This window comes from Stomoxys calcitrans, chromosome 2 (genome assembly GCF_963082655.1).
Source record: "Stomoxys calcitrans chromosome 2, idStoCalc2.1, whole genome shotgun sequence".
Lineage (NCBI taxonomy): Eukaryota > Metazoa > Arthropoda > Insecta > Diptera > Muscidae > Stomoxys > Stomoxys calcitrans.
The window spans coordinates 108,956,487-108,972,805 of record NC_081553.1 but is presented as its reverse complement, the minus strand read 5'-3'; the positions used below and the strand labels follow the sequence as shown (position 1 = coordinate 108,972,805).

At 38.3% G+C, this 16,319-nt stretch overlaps 1 protein-coding gene across 2 annotated transcripts in view; it reads left to right on the top strand.

The window, feature by feature from the left end:
* The first annotated feature begins 3,411 nt into the window (after positions 1-3,411).
* LOC106083380 (myb-like protein AA) overlaps positions 3,412-16,319 on the top strand; it is a 97,001-nt gene continuing 84,093 nt past the window's right edge. The window contains exons 1-2 of one of the 2 annotated variants that reach the window (XM_013246325.2): positions 3,412-3,672; positions 4,369-4,501. The gene's annotated coding sequence lies outside the window, so the exon portion shown is untranslated. Of the gene's footprint in view, positions 4,502-16,319 lie in introns of both variants that reach the window. The other variant, XM_013246327.2, reaches the window with a different exon arrangement.

The window sequence follows — 16,319 nt, the reverse complement described above, 5'->3', positions numbered from 1 at the left end:
ATAAATGTGGCTTTTAAGGGCCAAGGATCTTAAATCGGCAAATCGGTCTATATGGCAGCTATAACCAAATCTGGACCGATCTAGGCCAAATTGACGAAGGATGTCGAAAGGCCTAACACAACTCACTGTCCCAAATTTCAGCAAAATCGGATAATAAATGTGGCCTTTAAGGGCCAAAGACCCTAAATCGGCTGATCGGTCTATATGGCAGCTATATCCTAACCTGGGCCGATCTGAGCCCGACTATATAAAATGCCCCAATCCAATCGTGTATCAAATATTTAAGAGTATGTGTAAGTTTATCAAATGAAGGATACATCAACATTTGAAATTGTGGACGAGTTAACCTTGACGACAATGTCAACTGGTTTAAGACTGCAATATGGGGGGGCCTTTCGAAGACAGATGTCCTCTTCGAGAAAGGAAGGAAAATAAGCCAAAGAAAAACCCTAGATGACCGAGGAAATTCGCAACCTTGGAAAGAAGTCGGCAGACTTTATAACAAAGCATGTCGTAAAAAAGCTGGAGTTAATTGGGATGTGTATTACATACAGCTCAAGGAATACAGATGATAAGAACGGAAAAAGTTGCCACCTGCAAGCTTTTTTGCGAACAGGTCGAAAGCGTTAATAACTCCGCCAAGATGAAAAAGTTTCTCTCAAAAACCCATGTCCAAACTAAAACTTTAGTAGACGTCATACGTCATGGTAGTGACAACAGAGACAACGGAGGACATGTTGAAGTTTTCAATAAAAATGCATTTTCCAAATGATACGCCGGGACTCACGGAGACACCTGAAACATAGAATAATCAGGATGATCGAAGGCTTACCATTGCAAAAGTTATGGTAAAGGAATCCTTCAGGAGCTTCCAGCCATTTAAGTCCTCCGGACGTGATGGAATATTTCCGGCGTTACTATCTGGCAGCTATTTTCACAGAGTACCTAGGACTTGCGTATACTCCGAAAGCCTTACGCCCTTTCTACTCAAAACCATGAAACGTATTGTGGCTACCATGATAAAGATTAGGATATCTAGCGAACTGCTCAAACACACACAGCATGCCAATGTCAAGGGAAGGTCATTGGAGACAGAACTACACGAGGTTATGCATAAAATAGAAGAATTCTTCGATGCCATAACGTAGACACTGGTGGTATGCATTGGCATTAAGGGGGGTTTTAACAATGTGCAGACCGACACATTAATCCAAACCTTAGACCAGTACCGGGCGGACCAGTTCCTTAGAGATTGGATAAGCCATATGCAAAGGAACGGGTGGGTAAGTTGTGGGTCTCATAACATGAAAATAAGAGAGAAGGTGGCACAAGGCACGCCACAGGAGGCGCATTTTATCGCCACTCCTATGGGTGACCACCATAAATAACCTATTACGGATAAAAAGTACTGTACCACTATTCCTGATAGAACCGATTGGAACTACGATAGCCCTGGTAACGGAAGTTACATAGATTTCTATACGGATGGTTCCAAATTAAACCAGACGGGCTTTGGGGTGTACTCTAAAGTCTAGAACTGGTCATATCGTAAAGGTTACCCGACCACTGCAGTGTGCATCAAGCGGAGATTCTTGCAATTAGGGAAGTGGTGGAATGGCTAAGAGATCACAAAAACCGCCCTGAACACCGACTGAACAGTTCAAAATTCACCTGTTCTGGGCGCCGGACCATAGAGATATCCCAGGTAATTGTAAAGAGGACAAGCTTGCGAGACTATGAACTACCCTACACATTCCAGGTATACTGGAATCTGTGGGTATGCCTCTAGCGACATGTTTGCTAAGTTTTCAGGACCAAGGCCGAACCGGGACTGTGAGCATTCCAAAACCATGTGGCCTAATCTAGACTTGAAGAGGTCTACCGCGTTGCTGTCATTGGCTAGAACAGTCATGACAGATCACTGTCTAATCGGAAAACATGCTGACAGACTGCAGGTTACCAGCAACGACTTTTGCAGAAGCTGTGGGGACATCGAAGAAGAAGAGACTATAGGCCATCTTCTGTGTGTTCACATTTTAGGTTCACATTTCTTTGAGAACCTGTCTGATTTAGCGCATGTGAACGTTCGCAAGTTGTTAAGCTTTTTAAAGCGATCTGGATGATTCAAAGGTAGGCACTAGAAGGCATCTTAGTTCTCCTGTTCCTGTGGCATCACGATGGACGATAACGTCTAAGTGAGTCTGATGGCAGACTGTCATCTAAACCTAACATAACCTTTATTGTTGTTAAGGTCCCAGGAATAGTGATTTAGTTTTTATACCCACCACCATAGTATACTAATCATTCCGTTTGTAACACCTCGAAATATTAATCTAGGACCAAAAAAATGTATATATTCATGATTGTCTCGACATTCTGAGTCGATCTAGCTATGTCCGTCTGTCGAAATCACGATAGCGTTCGATCGCGTAAAGCTAGCCGCTTGAAATTTTGCACAGATACTGAATATTGATGTAGGTCGTTGGGGATTGCAAATGGGCCACATCGGTTCAGATTTGGATATACGTTGGTTTTGGATTTGGACAACTGAATTGGTTGAAATTTTGCTCATAGCATTCTCTTGTGACTTCCAACAACTGCGCTAAGTAAGGTTTAAATCGGTTTATCACCTGATATAGCTCCCATATAAACCGACCTCCCGATTTGACTTCTTAAGCCCCTGGAAGCCGCAATTTTTGGCTGAATTGGCTGAAATTTTGCAGTGTTCCGTTATGACTTTTAACAACTGTGCTTAGTACGGTTCAAATCGGTGTATAACCTGATATAACTCCCATATAAACTGATCTCCCGATTTGACTTCTTGAGCCCTTACAACCCTCAATTTATATCCGATTTGGATGAAATTTTGCACATAGTGTTCTGTTGTCTTCCAAAAACTGTGCCAAGTACGGTCTATAACATGATATAGCTCCCATATAAACCGCTCTGCCGATTTGACTTTTTAAGCAGCTGGAAGCCACAATTTTTATCCGATTTGGCTGAAATTTTGCACAAAGTGCACAACTATGCCAAGTATGGTCCAAATCAGTCTACAACCAGATATAGCTCCAATTTTTAAGCAGAATCAATAGTGATGGGTTCCAGAAAGTTGGCCCGGCCAAACTTAGCATTTTTTACTTGTTTCCCATTAGTTTTTTCATGAAAATATTTTTTTTTTTCATTTAAATTAACGGCTTTGTACAACGAAATATTATCAGTTGCTTAAACTAACTGCAACTACTAAATTATACAACACTGAACTTTTGCTGTTTGACATCTGCTATAAAATAATACTCAAATAATACTCTTTCATTCCCTCTCTCTTTCTCTCTCTCTCTATCATTACCCCTAAGATTAACGGCGAATTAAGCAAACAACTGACTAGCAATGGGTAAGAACTAATTCAGTCTCCCGCTGGCCGTTGATGAGCAAAATTCGAAAATTCGTGAGTGCGCGCGCGTTTCTTCTTTAATTTTTAGATTAGAGTGCACGGGGTTCGATTTCTTTAATTTCGTTGTGTATTATTTGCCTTTAACATTTCTATTGTTCACTCATATTGAACATGCCTCCTTTCCTCCTTGTACGCATTCGATCTGACCTATAGATAAATCAAACCGAAAAAAATTGTCAATGGGCAAAACAACAAAACAGCACAACCACCCGTATAAGATGGTAATAAACGAAAACTGAAAAATGTACATCATCAACAAAATCTAATAAAATAAGAACAACAACATCGAGAATTCAAGAATTTGCCCGTATGCCGATGAAGTTTTTGTTGTTGTTTGAGTATGTGAGCGTATGTTAAAAACACTGCTGTTGAGAATACTACCTACGGCGAAAGTAATGCGAAAACAAATAATAACAACAACAACCAATGTTAATAAAACAAAATAGCTAGCAGTCAGTCGGTATTCAGTGTTCATTCAAATAGTCGAATAGAATCAGGTGAAAAATTATTTTAATTTGTGAAAACGAATACAAAAACAAAAAATAGTCGCAAACAGACCTAGGAAATCTATGTTAATTAAGTGCAAAATGTTCAAAACAAACAACAAAAGATGCTAAGGCCATCCCAGGGGGCACTGGCTGGCTTGTGAGAGAGAGCAAACACAGAACTGCAAAACACACAACGAAAACCTTAAAATGTAGCTAACAACAATAACAAATTTAATTCAATTCAATTAATTAATGAAGTATAGAAAATAGTCGAGAGAAAAGCGAAAAAAACAAAACAAAAAAAATACATCTGCAACAATAAAGGAAATGAGTTAAGAAAAAAGCAAAAGAAAAAATAATAGTCATCATCCTTATTTGCATATTGTGTAAAGCAAAAAATCATTAATGCGATATTTTTATTTTCAATAGTTTGAGTGAATTTGTGTAAATCGAAAACAACGGAATAATGGAAAGTCAAAAAGAATAAATCATTAATAACTTGTTTGAATGGCATAAAATTACCTATGTTCATAGCGGATATATGCACACACACACACAAAAGGTTAGTATTGTATGTTTTTGTTTATCTTCATTTCCTGGGCCAAAAATTTGGCTTATAGAGGCTTTCTCTTGACAGTTAAAAGAAGAGAGAGAGAGACAGAGAGGTCAAAAGTTCATGTTGACCTATGGTTTAATGACAATGTATTCAACATGTTCAAATGAGCTCGTAATCGAAGAAGCAACATTTTATTCATAAATTCATTCATTATGGTAAAAAGTAGTGTTTTGCACTAGAAATGCAGTGCCTTGATGAAAGTTGATTGTTCTTTAAATATCTTAAAGCTGGTTCAAATCTGAGCAAGACATTCTGGGCTATTGGTCGCCCTGGTGTTGCCATATGGCAAAGCAAAAGCTTTCTGAAAGGTGAGAGGTGGTGACTTTTTCTAAGAACTAGTCGATTGTTTAGGTCGTATAATTGATTCTCATAAAAATTGGTCTTTAAAAATAATCTTGCAAAAATTGATAATTGGCAAGCGTATATCGGTAACAGTTCACATTACTTTGCTTTGCTGTGTACATTTTTATTAATAAATTTCACTTTATGACCTTTTTTAAGTCGATACAACTGAGCGTTGCCTTACTGAAACACAACCCAACAAAAACCGTCATTAGCAAATAACCAGAAGGTTAAGCTCATTCAAAAACTAATAACTACTTATTTTTAGGCATCGTTTCTAATTACTTTTACATGAAGATGTCCTAGCAGGAAAGTCCTTCCGCACAAGCATATCAATAGTTCAAAAATAAGTACTTATGCCTAAGCATACAAGTTGTCAAAAAATAATGACATATTATCATAGTTGAATGTTGTTAAAAAATAACTACTTGGGCTCAAACATGTTCGCGCCTTTCCCCACCACCATCTTCTCAATGCTCAGTTTCTTTGAAGAAGACAAAATTTATATGAATAATTCAAATTGTAAATGAAATTAAAATTTTAGCTTCATAGCAGACGAGAGTTGAACCAAGAACCTTCCCTTCAAAGCAGATGCTCTACGCATTCATCTTCATTTCTATTGTTTAAGTAATACACTATTTTCTCCTTTTAATAATAGCTAACAAGACAAAAGCAAACTTTAATTCTATTCCATCAAAAAAAGGCCATGCCTTTGTGTTTATGTTTGACATATTCTATTTATAGACACAATATCTAACACATGGGAGTGATTTTAGTAGTTTTGTGGCACAGAGCGTACATCAGAAGATTTGCAATACAAAGATCTCGAGTTCGAGACTCGGACCAGTAAAATGATGTTTAAAACTTTTTATTTCCTTAAAATTACGTCCACAGCATGCGCAATAATCAACGGCATTGTGGGGAGGTAGGCAACATTAAAAATATTTTTTATATTAATAACGCCACAATATTTCCCTCCTAGTACTAATAAGTGGTGTCGCTTTGCGGCAAACTATTCGGACTCGCCAACAAAATGGAGGTCCCTTATCATTGAGCTTAACCTTGTAATGGGCAGTACTCATGAGTATCAGATGAATACCAAGGTTATAATAATGATTTTTTTTTCTATTATTATAAATAAGTGCTTATTCTTGAGCTCCATCGAATGTTGTATGTAATGACATTTGTACTACCGGTAACACAGATGGTATTCCTATTGATAATTCGTTATATTTAAGCAGCTAGTAAATCTAAGGATAATGAGTTATCCATTATTTTACATGCCAAAAATAATGACATGTACTTACTAAGTTTGTGCTGGGAATGGGTGTTTGGGTACAGTAAAAATTCATGAAATCTCTATTTGAATAGATAGTACGGGCCATATAATATAATGTTTGAAGATTAGATTATTTCATGCAAATGTTGACCGTGACTGCGCCTCAAATGGTCCTTCCGCTTAGTCCAATTTTGGCATACTTTTTCCAACTTTTCGAATAAATGTATGATTCAATGTTGTCTTAAAAGGCGTCAATTGAAGAAGGCTTATCTGTATAGACACAATATATATTCATGTACAGGTAGTGAGTGGCAGTTGCCCAACAACAAAATATTGAGTGCACTATCTTTCAAAATCAGTGATTAGTGCAACTCTGATTTTGTGTACGTTACTTGTTCGCGGCATTTTTCGTTGTTTGTGGTTGGCATTGTTTTTAGCTATAATACACACACACAACCAAAACTCGTTGACAGATAGTGTACAACGAGAGAAACATTTGTATGCAGCTGTTTACGGTATACTACCTGGTAATTATGTCATGCTATAGGGATGAGCTTTAACAAAGCCCAAAAAAAATAATAACCTCAACGCATTAAATCGCGCGATCTAGGCGGCCTAGTGACCTGTCCCGAAGGTGAAATAAAATGTTCACCGAACTCGCCTCTCCGGTTCCATTATTACACTTGATGTGTTGCATGTGACTCCGTCTTGTTGAAACCACATGTCTTGCAAGTCAAGCTCTTGCATTTTGGGCACAAAAAAGTTGGATATCATCTCACGATAGCGCTCCACCATTCATAGTTACGTTATGATTCCCATCATCTTTGAAGAAGTACGATCCAATGATGCCAACAGCCCATAAACCGCACCACACAGTGACCTTTTCTGGGTGCATTGGTACATCTTGCAATGCTTCTGGCTGATCTTCACTCCATAATCTAAAATTCTGCTTATTTACGTACTCATTGAGGCAAAAATGAGCTTCGTCGCTAAATACAAATTACGCGCGATGAACTTTCTTACTAGAGCACGCATTTTGATACTTATATTCAATAAATTGGAAGCGTTGTTCATTTGGAAAACGATTTAAGATTAAATTATAGACCAAACTGAAGATGTTTGACGAAACGTGCGTGAGTTGTTTAAACCAGTGTTGCCAAAAAAAAAATAATAGCTAAAAAATCACTCTTAATTACTACCATATTCGTACTCTTATTGAATCATCTTTCATTTGAGTCACATATTGTCTCAATCGGTTATCTGTTTGTTGGGGTGTGGGGCGATCCACCACACTTAGTCCCGATTGTGGATGCCAAATATGTACTGCAATTGCAGCTACTCCGTATACCAAGCATTCCACTATCCGCAACCTGTGTAAGCAGTTCTCAACTGAGCTTCTCGTGATTACGATGAACACCACACAAATCGGAGCTCCGAGTTCCAGCCCGTGTGATGCTCATAGTCATATCTCGGGGTTTTTGTTGTTGTAACTGTGTGTTGTTCTTTATATTTCGTCCGCTTGGTTCTGTTAAATATCTAAATTCAGGAACTCTGCGATTAAGGTAGGGAGGGTCTCAGACCCAGAGGACACCCAGGACACACATATTGCACGTTGGCATCAATACCTGCTCCGTAGGAGTTGAGACGGCGGCTAAGGTGGGGTGCGTCCAGAGGGATCTGGATCTGAGACGAGTGGGTCTGGCTGGGGAGTTAAACAGGTGACGTGTGTGTTGTGATGCCAGGTCACAATCGAAGCACACATATTGCACTTTGGCCTCAATCCTTGCTCTGTAGGAGTTGAGGGGGCGGCATCTGCCAAAGCGTAATTGAGCCAGAACTACTCAGGTTTGCTGGGGGAGGTTAATTTCTTCAGGTACAATGGGAGGCGATGGTTCTCCAAAAATCACATTCACCCGGTAGCTATTCACCGCATCTGCTACCGTGCCTGCATGAATGTTGTCTAAGCTTACTTGATATGCCGCTTGATCTTGCCATATTCACATACAAAACTAGCTACGAATGTTCAAATGTGGCCGAGGCCAATCATATTAAAAACGATGGCCTAAAACTGCAGCAAAATTCTTGTTTGCCAATTATAGAAAGAAAGTTCATTCTCATGCTAAAGATTAAGATTGAATACGCTGTACGCGTGTGTGTGGTATAAACTCAATTTCTAAGAGCTTTAGAGAGGCCTCAATAATAGCTGCTACTGCGAATGCCAAATAAAAGAAATCGTTGGTAATTAAAATGAATCACAAAATGAGTCAATTGAGACCAAAATTGTGATGCATATACAATTAGATGCCCAATCGACCAACCTACAAAGAGGATGACACACAAAAGCCTATTCGTACGATGACTTGAAGGACATAACACAGTGGTCGCGTTTATAAAGTTATATTGGTTGAATAAGAAAAGAAGAAGGTTTAAGTTTTTTAATAGCTCAAAAAGACAAATTGCGAAAATAACAATTCGTGCAAATTTTTGTTCATCTGATTACACCAAAAATATTTTAAAAATTAAATTTAATTGAGATGTGTTTTACACACTGCTCAAGGAATACAATAAGATAACCAGAGCGTCAAAATTGACTCATGTAAGCTTTTCTGCGACCAGGCAGATAGCGTTAATGACGCCGCCAAGATGAAAATAATCTCTCTAAAACCTTTGTCCAAACTGAAACGTTAGCAAACGACATGGGAATGAGGACGGAGACAACGGAGTACATGCTGAGGCTTTTGATGAAAACTATTTTCCACAGAATACGGCGGGACTTACGGAGACACCGGAATCTTGGAATAATGCCGTTGATCTATGGTTTATCATAACGGAATTTATGGTGAAGGAATCCTTGAGGAGTTTTAAAACATTTAAGTCACCCGGACCAGTTGGAATATTTCCGGCGTTATTACAAAAGGAGGCCGACTATCTGGAACCTCAACTGACCACTATTTTCACAGCGTACCCAGGACTTGCATATATTCCGAAAGGAGGAAAAGAGTGGAGGCAAGTGTGGTGTTTATACCTAAGCCCTGCAAGGCAATTTATGCGACACCCAAGGTCAAAACCATGGAACGTATTGTAGATACTATGATAAAGAGTAGGACATTCAGCGAACTGCTCAAATACAAACAGCATACCTATGTCAAGGGAAGTTCGGTGGAGACTGCCCTGCACGAGGTTGTGCATAAAATAGAAGAATCCTTCGAAGCCAAAACGTACACACTCCGGGTGGACCGGGTCCTTAGAGACTGGATAAACCAAATACTAAGAAAATGGTGAATAAATTGCGGGTCCCATGAGATAAATATAAGGGAGAAAGTGGAACATGGCATACCACCAGGGGGCATTTTATCGCTACTCCTTTGGGTGATCACCATATATAACCTATTACGGATTCTGACAGGAGGGATTTTAACCCCTCTGCATACGAACTAGCTATGTAGAAGGGCCGAAAGGGTCTTCCAAATGGCATAAGACTGGACTAGCCCCAGGGGTCTCAATGTTAACCCAGAGAATACTGAAATATGCCTGTTCACAGAGACGAATTTGACTCACCACGTTTCCTCAATAAAACGATTTCGCCAGCATTAGGAGGGGAAAACCACCGCTGAAAATTTGTATGATGTTCTCGCCAGGATTCGAACCCAGGCGTTCAGCGTCGTTGGCGGACATGCTAACCTCTGCGCCACGGTGGCCTCCGATATCTTTTATTTCGATCTGACAAGGCCAATTGCTTACGAGTGATCTTGGATAGAAATCTTAATTGGAAGTGTCACATTCAGGAGCGTATTGAGAAGTCTCACAGAAGCTGAGCACTAAGTACACGGGTCGTAGGCTCGAAATGAGGTCTAAATCCGAGTATGGGCAACTGGCTCTACAGGAGCGTGATTAGACCAATACTTACTTACGGCTCAGTGGTTTGGTGGACTGCTATGGAGAAAAAGTGTAACATAGGGACCATACAACCGGTTTAGAGAACATGTTGTCTTGGCATAGGCGAGAGATGAGGACCAGGCACACTAGGGCACAAGATTCTTGATATCCGACTCATTGACATACAGATTAAGTGTGAGGCAGCCACTGCTGCTATGAGACTTAAGGCGATGGGAGAATGGATTAAGTATGGGAGCAGCTCATTCCATCGTGGTATAATCGAGGCGACGATAGGTAACCTATAAGGAAAGGAAGAGGTTTCCGATCGGATACATGAGAGGTCGAAAGCGAGGCACCGCTGCCACGGCACATTTGTGAACTGACGTAACCCTAGTATTGTCATCTAGAAGAGCATTTTACACGGATGAATGAAAGCTAGATCTCGGAGACGGGAAGTGTGATATAAGCGAAATTCTTATAGCTACCTAGACAACAAAAATTTGGTATCCAAATTTGGGATGGGGTACCTAAGAGGCCCTCCCACTCCCAAAACCTACCAAATATATATATGGACTAATCACGACAATATGGGACTCAAATGAATGGTATTTAAGATAAGAAAACGTATCTGATATCCAATTGTCGGACCAAGTGTTTGGGAGACCACCCCAAACCCCAAAACACCCCTAAATCGGACATATTTACCGACCATGGCAATATGGGCAATACTCAAATGAAAGGTATTTGTGAGTAGAATACGAATCTGATATCCAAATGTGGGACCAAGTTTCTGGGGGTCCACCCCTTCCTCAAAACACCCCCAAACTGGACTTATTTAATGACAATGGCAATATGGGGCTCCAGTAAAGGGTATTTGAGTGTAGAATACAAATCTGATATCCAAATGTGGGACCAAGTTTTTGTGGGGCCACCCCAAAGAGGACTAATTTACGACCATAGAAATATGGAGCTCAAATGAAAGGTCTTTGGGAGTAAAGCATGAATCTGATATCAATATTCGGAAAAAAGGGTGTGTGGGGCCACCCCACCCCCATCATACCACCCCAGTAGGACGTATTTGCTGACCATTATAATATAGGGCTCAAAGGTATTTTAAAGTATAACACGAATCGGATACAGCGGTCAAAAAAAGTGTTCATCATTCAATGTTTTTTTTTTAATAAGTCTACAAAAGACAATTGGAATAAAAACATATTAAACTAATGATGCAGTAGTGCTTGTGTGATATATATGTACACAATTTCATTGTTTTTAAAGAAAAAAATAGTATTTATTGGAACAAAAAGGGCCATTTTACAGCTGAACACAAAAAATTAAACAAAAAAAGTATTCATCATTGCAAAAAAACAAAAAAATAAATAACATAATTTAAAAAAATTAATACTTTGTTATTCGACCACCGCGTCTTATAACTTCTTTTAAACGGTTTGACATCGATTGGACTAATTTAGCGGTTATATTTTGGTCTATATTAGCCCATTCCTCCATTATCACCTGTTGCATTTGACTCTTGCTCGAAAAATTGCGCGTTCTCAATTTGCGTTCGAGATGTTCCCAAAGATGTTCAATTGGGTTCAAGTCGGGACTTTGAGGAGGAGTTTTAATGACTTTGGGGCAGTTATACAGCATCCACATCTTGGTATTTAAAGCAGAATGTTTGGGGTCATTATCTTGATAATATTGAAAGTTATTACCAAGCCCAAGTTTTACAGCACTATCTTTTAAATTCCTCTTTAAAATGTCAATGTAATACTTATGATCCATTACTCCATTAATAATTTCAAGATTTCCCGCTCCTGAAGCCGCCATACACCCCCAAACCATTAAACCACCTCCACCATGTTTTACAGTAGCAACTGTGTTTCGTTCTTCAAGCTCTGTATTTGGTTTTCTGTACACTATGACCTTTCCATCGCACCCAAAAAGATTAAACTTGCTCTTGTCTGCAAAAATGACTGTTTTCCAAAATGATTCGGGCTGTTTTACATACATTTTTGCGAAGTTTAGCCTTTTCACTCGGTTTATTTTATTTATAAAGGGCTTCTTACGTGCAGTTCTTCCTCTGTAACTATGCCTTTTGAGTGTATTTCGAATTGTTTGTGTAGTAACTTCCTTCCCTAAATATTCCATAGTGTTTTTACGAAGAATGGTCGCATTTGTCTTCGGAGTTTTCTGAACTTGCCGCACTAGCCAACGCACATCTCCAACTGAAAGTGCTTTTGGTCGACCAGATCTTGGTTTATTGTCAACAGTTTTCGTTCCTGTCCACTTTCTGATGATGGATTGTATAGTAGATCGTGGTCTATTTAATATTTCACTGATAGTTTTTTGAGTTAAACCATTCCTGTGGTGTTTTATTATCAAAACTTTTACCTCATCAGAAACCTCGTTTTGCTTACGACCCATTTTGACAAAAACTATATTTTCAATGAAATTAAATATTTGCTGTCAAGGGCAAAGCCTCCTTTACTAAATAAAACAGAAAAGGGGGATTCCCAAATAATATTTGAATTTGACTTTGATGATAGCACATCAATGATGAATACTTTTTTTGTTCTGTTTTTGGTGTTATTATATAAAATTGCATTTTTTGCGCTAATTAAATTTATTTTTTGAATTTATTTTAAAACATATTACGAAAAATAAACTATTGCATAAAACTGCATTATTTGTTTACTTTAAATTTTCTTCAATTACCCAAAATAAGTGAATTTATTATCAATTTTGCTAATGATGAATACTTTTTTTGACCGCTGTATATATTTTCAAGAGCAAGTCACTGACAGGCCGGCCCATTCCCCAAACCGGACATGTTAGCTGACTATGGGAGTATGGGGCTCACATGAATGGTATTGGGGAGTAGATCACGAATCTGATATCAACATTCGGGACCAACTGCCTAGGGGACGTCCCACTCCCATAACAACCCAAATAGGGCGTATTTTCTCACCATGACAATTTAGTTCTTAAAGAGAGTGGAGCTCGATATTGATAGTTTATAGGGCCCAAACCGAACATATTTGCTGTCGTTTGCAATAAGCGGTTTAAATGAAAGGTATTTGAGATTAGAAAACGAATTTGTTATCCAATTTTGAGGCCTATGGCAACATGTGGTTCAAATAAATGATATTTGAGCACGAAGCTGATATTTTTTTAAGCGACAAGTATCTGGGGGACCAACTCACACCCAAAAACACCCTATAAATCGGATATGCATATTTACCGATCATGCCAATATGGGGTTCAAATGAAAGGTATTTTGGGATAGAGCACGAATTTCATACCCAATTTCGGGACCACGTTTCTGGGGGTCCACACCTCCCACTTCCAACATCCCAATGAGAATATAGGGCTCAAATAAGAATGGAGTTAATCTAACACCCAAACTTAAATGACCCTAAACCCTCCGAGCAAATTCATAGACCAATGAAGATCATATGGGATTCCAATACATTTATATTGTTTTACTGTTAGTCAAGAGATATATGTACATATACTGTTTCCGTAGCATGGCATTTCACTGAAAGGTCTTTAGTTAATTAATGTTCAGAGGATAATTTGGTTCCATATAAAGTAAAAGAACGTGCATCGGAGCGGGCCCGGTTCAGTTAGTTTTCTAAAGAATAAAACTATTTGGTTGAAAAATTTTCATAAATTTTTTTTTGGAAAAAATTTCCAAAAAAATTTAAAAGAAAAAATTTTATAAAATTTTGTGTAAAAATTAATTTTGCCAAAAAAATTTCTAAACAAATTTGTTGAATGATTTTAAACTTTTCTACAGCAATATAATATACTTTATTAATTTATTTCAAAAAAATTTCGTTAAAAATAAATTTTTTTAATAATTTTTTTAATATTTATTGCCAGTGTCTTCGCTAGCAATTTGCCTTTTACCCTCAATTGTAGACCCTTAAAATGTGTTGGAGAATTCATCTCAAGAGCGATTTGTGTGCTTTTCTCATCCACCATATGCAAAGATGGATAAAAATGGATTTTTGTACCTTAAAATATACATAAAGTGAAGTGCTTATTTTAAGGCAAACAAATTTCGCTCATATTTTAATTTGTTTGCTTTGAGACACTTTTTTTTTGTAAGCCCCTAAATTTGTAACTACTTGTAGTCTACTTCTAAATTAAAATGCCTTGCGTAGCACAGAAGTTATATGCCGCACAATCACAGAGCACCAACGAAGGGAAAACATCAGAAAATGAGCAGGTACAAAATGATGAACAATGGTGCCAACCAACCAAGCACAGCAACCAGCCTGTTAGTCAGACATTCAGACCATGTAATGAGAAGGTGGTGGTGGTGAGGCGTTGATGTTGCTTGCACTGTAGGCCACTTAGCCATTGGAATAGACGGTTGTTGCTGGCAGCCTACTAACCATAGAATGTCCGTCCATACGTCTGTCAGTTCAAGGAAACCTTGAGAATTTCAAACAATACACGATTTATGGTGTGAACAAACCATTTATACTGGTTCACATTTCTTTTGTTGTTGTTGTTGTTGTTTTTGCTTTTTCATTTTCTACTTTCAAATGTAAATGGGGAAAATTTTTCCCTCAACAAAAACATGAAAATGAAAAGAATGCAAAGGAAAGGAAAACATCTCAATTTTTTTAATTACAATTTTACAGTTGGGAAACTCAAGATCCATTCAGTGGTCTTAGAAAGGCCATGCCATGTAACTGAATGACTGACTGCATGGTTTGTTCCATAAAAAGGGGGGTTTTCCAATTGTGTCTGCACATCCCCTTTGTATTGTGCCATGAACCATCTCCATCTCATCTTGAACATGCATTTGATGGTAATAAAACCCTCAATGTTCCCTTCATAGCCATAGGCGAGGAAGAAGAAGATGGAAAATAAAACAAACATTCATTACTAAAACCTTGATTGTGATAACAATAATGGGATTCGCTTTTATTAATGCATTTTTCAACGAAAAGCATTTTTAGTTATTTTTTTTTACCATATTTACAAGAATCTCTTGCGTTCCAGTGTAATGCAAATAACTGCACTATAGACTTATCAGATCTGGAATGCAAATTTAGCATTCAGAACCAAATGGTATGCAATCGTATCGTTTGAATCTTTAAAAGTTGATATGAAAATGAAAGAGAAGTATAAAAATAGAAGCGAAAAAATTTGTAAATATCGAAATTGTCTTAATCATGGGCTCATTGGGTTTGGCGGAGGATTTCTTCTCTGGATTATTCTTTCTATATAAATTCATTGAAATTATGCTTGATGTTGGATCCTTAAACCAAGAAATCCGCAAGCACAATTTTATTTAATTCACAGTTACCAACCGCTTGAAACGGAGACCACTGGTTAGAGCTGGCAAACCATCGACATTCGCAGCATTCGATATTTCTAATACTAAGTATCGATACTATCGTTAATTTCCTACCACCTATATTCAAAATGAATATGAGAAGTGTTAAGTTCGGCCGGGCCGAATCTTTTATACCCTCCCCCAATTCCCCTCATGGATCGTATCTGTAGAGTTCTTTGCGCAGTATCTCTTTTTAGGCAAACAAAGAATAATGAATAAGGACGGAAGAGAAGGAGAAGAAGGAGGAGCTATACCAAGTTATAGTCCGATTCGGGGCTCAAAAAGCAAAATCGGGAGATCGGTTTATATGTGAGCTGTGTCAAGCTATAGATCGATTCAACCCATATTGTACACGTACGTCGAAGGCCAAGGGAGAAGCCGTTGTACAAAATTTGTGGCAAATCGGACGAGAATTGCGCTCTCTAGAGGCTCAAGAAGTCAAGATCCCAGATCAGCTTATATTGCAGCTATATCAAGTTATGTGCCTATTTACGCCATACTCATTACAGTTTTTGGAAGTCATATCAAAACACCTCATACAAAATTTTAGCCAAATCGAATGAGAATTGCGCTCTCTAGAGGCTCAAGAAGTCAAGATCCCAGATCAGTTTAAATGGCAGTTATATCTGGTTATGTACCTATTTGCGCCGCACTCATCACAGTTTTTTGAAGTCATATCAAAACACCTCATACAAAATTTTAGCCAAATCGGATGAGAATTGCGCCCTCTACTGGCTCAATAAGTTAGGATCCAAGATCGGTTTATATGGCAACTATATCAGGTTATGGACCGATCTGGACCTTACTTCGCACAGTTATTGGAAGTGATATCAAAACACTACGTGCAAAATTTCAGTCAAATCGGACGAGAATTGCGCTCTCTGTGGTCTCAACAAGACGGTGCCACA